Genomic DNA, 5,307 nt, shown 5'->3' on the forward strand with positions numbered 1-5,307 from the left:
ATTTTCAAATAATAATAATAATCACATAATCATTAATAATAATAGATGCTATACGATTAAATTCAATGTAAAACTCAAATACAATACTATCCCAGACATTACGGACCTGGTTTCCTTTGTTATAAATTTACTATTGGGCCTTTACCTCGATATCGCGTTTCAGTTTTTAAGAAAATTTCAGAAAATAGATTTTCGTAATTAAAATCACATAACAAAAGGGCTTCAAATAATAATAATCATGTAATTATTAATAATAATAGATGCTATACAATTAAATTCAATGTAAAACTCAAATACAAAACCTATCCCTCTCGATAAAATAAAAACCCTGAAGCAATAAGTGCGAGGGAACTCTATAAAAACAACAGGAATCACAAGTAAATCTACTAATCATCTGCAGCTTTTTATTGAATCTCCGAACCTGTGTCACTGAAAGGGTGAAAGATTTGGGGTGAGAACAAACCACACGTTCTCAGTAGGGATTGGGAATGCTGTAAAAGTAATGAATTCAATGCAAATAATTAACTTACTTAGTAAAACTATTTTGTTAAACCTTCGGAAATACTTTTATCTCTACTTCAGATAAATAATTACTTTTCTTTAAATTTCTTAACTCAAAACAGATTTTAATCACAAAATTAGTCATATTTCAACCACAACATCTCATAATCAACCACGGCCCTAGACCCAAGCAACTCAATCAACCACTAATTCATCACAATCCAACAAATTTTCAGCCACAAACACAAGTAAGAAGGTTCAAACACAATCAAGCAGTTATATCAAGTAGAACAATTAGCAATTAAATGTAACTATTCACATAGGCAAACCAATTATAATATGCACACCCAAACAATGTCATATAAATGCATATGATGCATGCCTGTCCCTAATGCAGGCCATGAGCTCATGTGTCGGTTGCCTACCCGCTCCGACATTACCCGGGCACGAGTCCCAGATATGACTTTCCAGATGCATACAGTGTGCTTATAAGTCGTACGGCTAGGCGGCATATAGTGTGACTTTCCAAATCAATAAGCGTACATCTGAAAAACAGTTCCCAGTGTGTGGGCGTCCCCACTTTACATTTGGCACTAAATCCCAAACAATATCACATCTACTCTCCTATGGAAGACATTTCATTAATTTAATATATTTTTTAATCTTTGTTCTCTGCTCTCCTATGGCAAAGATCCTTTTAGTTCATATATTCTTTAAATTCTTGTTCCTTGCTCTCCTACGGCAGAGATTCCTTTTCTTAAAAAAACCGAGCTCAAAACAACACTTAAAACAAAATCTCTCCTTACAAAATTGGATTTAAAACATGATATTTTTCTTATTAAATCGACTTTTAAAAAAAATAGAACACACCTTTTCTCAACTAAATAAATCTCAAATAAATTAATTTTCTAAAACCAAATCTTTTAAAATAACTTTTCAAATAAAACCTCAGATTTTATAAAATTTTGGCAGCACTTCCGCTAAAACTCGGGCTTAGCCACCCTTTTCGGGTCCCAACTGAATCATTTTCAACCTCTTTTCAATCAAGAAATCAAATACATATTCATCAAATTCAGTCACAAACACAACTCAAATTCATCATTCAGTCATTGCAAACAATCTTAAATAATTTACAAATACCCACTAGACTTCTAGGGCATTTATAGTTTAAAACAGTTAATTTTAAAATAAAATTCCCTACCTTCATACGGAACCAAAATCCTCGAAAGTTCCTGAAAAACTTTTTGACTGAGCTACTGAAGAAGAAAGAGTCAGAAATTGTTTGTGCTTCTTAGAACTTCAGTTAACCGAACTCAAGAGAAAGAGGAGTTACGTCACCGTCAATTTCTACCGGACAAAAATAACGCCAATGCGTAGAAGATGAGAATACGAACATTTTTATCGGATTGAATTTTTTATTTGAATTATGGATTTTAAAGAAATTGAAGTAGAAAGGTATAAGGATTCCACGGCTTTCTCTCTCACTCTCGGTCACTATCTTCTCGCCGTGCAAGAACATGAAATCCAAAGAAACTAGATGATGATGATTAATGTGATAAGATGATGATGATTAATGTGATAAAAAAGGGTTAAGTGTCATGATTATTGAATGAAAAGGAAACCTGTGTAATTATATATATATATATGATTCGCAAGCCACCTTTGGCTTTAACTTCTTCCAATCTCTCTAAAAATTGATATAAAATAAAAAAAATTTGCATCAACTTCACTTTCAAAAAGAAAATTGGCCGAAACCTTTAAGGGAGTAAAGAAAGAAAATTTGAAACATGACCCATATGTCTTATACATATATATAATCATATTTTTTTAACTTGGATTCATTTACCTTGCCAAAGTCTTTAAGGCAAAAGAAAAGAAAGAATTGGCAACGTGGCTTGCAATGTTTATTATATACATATATATTATCATTTCACATAATCTTATCCATTAACCACCATCATGCCTGCTGTCATTATATTCAATATCATCTTCACCTTCAAAACTGGGAAAGGGAATGAAGTGAGAGAGGCCGAGAGTGTCTCTCGAAGAACCGTGACCTTCCATGAGTTTTTGGCTCCGATTTATTAAAAGATTTTGCAATAATAGATCTTTAATTATTATATTTAACGGGTAATGTCGAGAGCGGGTAGACAACCGACACATGAGCTCATGGTTTGCATTAAAAACAGGCATGCATCATATGTATTTATATGACATTGTTTGGGTATACATATTATAATTAGTTTGTCTATATAAATAGTTACATTTAATTGCTAATTGTTCTATTTGATATAACTGCTTGATTGTATTTGAACTTTTTTACTTGTGTTTGTGGCTGAAAATTGGCTGAATTGTGATGAATTAGTGATTGATTGAGTTGCTTGGATCTAGGGCCGTGGTTGATTATGAGATGTTATGGTTGAAATATGACTAATTTTGTGATTAAAATCTCTTTTGAGTTAAGAAATTTAAAGAAAAGTAATTATTTATCTGAAGTAGAGATAAAAATATTTCCAAAAGTTTAACAAAATAGTTTTACTGAGTAAGTTAATTATTTGCATTGAATTTGTAACACCCTAACTACCAAAGCTCACACTTCCGGCTGCGCGACTCTGATAGTTCAGACATTACGACGACTTTATATTATTTAATACTAAAATATGAGCCTGTTTAAAACTTTAAATCGCAATACCGATCCAAAAATACTTTCATCCGATATCATACATCCATAAATACCATACAACTTACAAAACTCATAAAGAGTACATCCATATATATACATACATATATATAAGTAATATTACAACCATAATCTAATACAATTCCTATCCCTCTTACAGATTATATCAAGATAAAGGCGAGGGTACAATAAGCCATAACCAACACAATACAAAGCAACTCAACAACAACTAAATGAACTCTTCGTAACTTCTGCGCCCATATCCTGAAAGGGGAAAAATGTAGGGGGGTGAGAACATCATCCTCGAAAGGGTTCTCAGTAGAGGGTTTGTGGGAATTACTGTAATAGGATACGTGAAGATAACCGCACCAGTGATTCATAACCGTCTTATGCCTCTTTTCAAAAACAACGGTTTACAATAACGTTAATGGCGGCGACGCTCCTCCTCGCACAGTTCTGACAGCAGCTCATGGATGGACCAAACGACGGCGGCACATGGACGGTGGCGCAGCGGCGACGCGTGGGTCGATGGCAGGGCGCGGGTCCATCTCTCCCTGTCTCGCGACCTCTCCTTTTGTCGTTCAGATCTCCTTTCCTTCTCCCTCAAATCTCTCTTTCTCTTTGTTTCTTTCTTTCTTGGAGAACAAAGGAAACTGTGTGTGTCGTTGTTGTTGCTGCTGCGCAGTAAAGGCAGTGAGGAAAGGGGTTGGGCTGCGCAGCGTGGAGGAAGGATGGAAGGGAATGGGTTTAGCAAAATTAGGGTTAGGGGAATTATAGTAATTTCACATAAAATTAGGGATAATATAGTAATTGAAACCCAAATTAAATTCAACACTATTTGTACATAGAAAATACTATTTGCTCATCAATTTCACAAATTATTTTCAATATAATGCCCAAATCAAAATAATTAGAAATAATTTAATTAATTTCTCTCTTTTTCAAAATAGCAGTAGTAATATTTAAAATATTACTTATCTAATCCAAATCTTATAAAATCCTTATTATTTCATAACTATCAACCTTATACTTTAAATATAGAAGATAATCCAATAATTATAAAATTGGATAATAATCATAACTTATCTCAAATCCAATAAATCAAAACTTGCCTTAATTATCTTTAATAAAATAATCTCTGAATTTAAGGTTATAAATAATTGTAAGATTTGAGACTTGATCATAATAAGACTTTTCAAAAGTTCTGGGTCTTACAGAATTCATTACTTTTACGGCATTCCCAATTCCTACTGAGAACGTGTGGTTTGTTCTCACCCCACGGGACATCCGATAAAACTGAAACGCGATACCGAACTAAAGGCTCAGTATTAAATTGTTAATAAGAAAAACAGGTTAGTAATGCCTTACTTTTGGCACGATCATGACGTGCTAAAATTTAGGGTGTTACATTAACTTTCAGCACGTCATGATCGTGCCAAAAGTAAGGCATTACTAACCCATTTTCTTTTATCTTTACTTCAGATAAATAATTACTTTTCTTTAAATTTCTTAACTCAAAACAGATTTTAATCACAAAATTAGTCATATTTCAACCACAACATCTCATAATCAATCACGACCCTAGGTCCAAGCAACTCAATCAACTACTAATTCATCACAATCCAACCAATTTTTAGCCACAAACACAAGTAAAAAGGTTCAAACACAATCAAGCAGTTATATCAAGTAGAACAATTAGTAATTAAATGTAACTATTCACATAGGCAAACCACGCTTCCGCTGCGCCACTCTGATAAAAGGAATTTTATTTTGAAATTAACTGTTTTAAACTATGAATGCCATGGAAGTCTAGTGGGTATTTGTAAATAATTTAAGATTGTTTGGAATGACTGAATGATGAATTTGAGTTGTGTTTGTGACTGAATTTGATGACTATGTATTTGATTTCTTGATTGAAAAGAAGTTGAAAATAATTCAGTTGAGACCCGAAAAAGGTGGCTAAGCCCGAGTATTAGGAGTAGTGTTGCCAAAATTTTATAAAATCTGGAGTTTGATGTAAAGCTCCGAATTTTTAAAAATTAAATAATTAGCTATTTATGAGCTAATATATTATATTGAGATGTAATTTTTAAGAAAATTATTTTTTACAAAAATAATTAAATAAA

The sequence above is a fragment of the Arachis ipaensis genome, chromosome B04, assembly GCF_000816755.2.
Source record: "Arachis ipaensis cultivar K30076 chromosome B04, Araip1.1, whole genome shotgun sequence".
Lineage (NCBI taxonomy): Eukaryota > Viridiplantae > Streptophyta > Magnoliopsida > Fabales > Fabaceae > Arachis > Arachis ipaensis.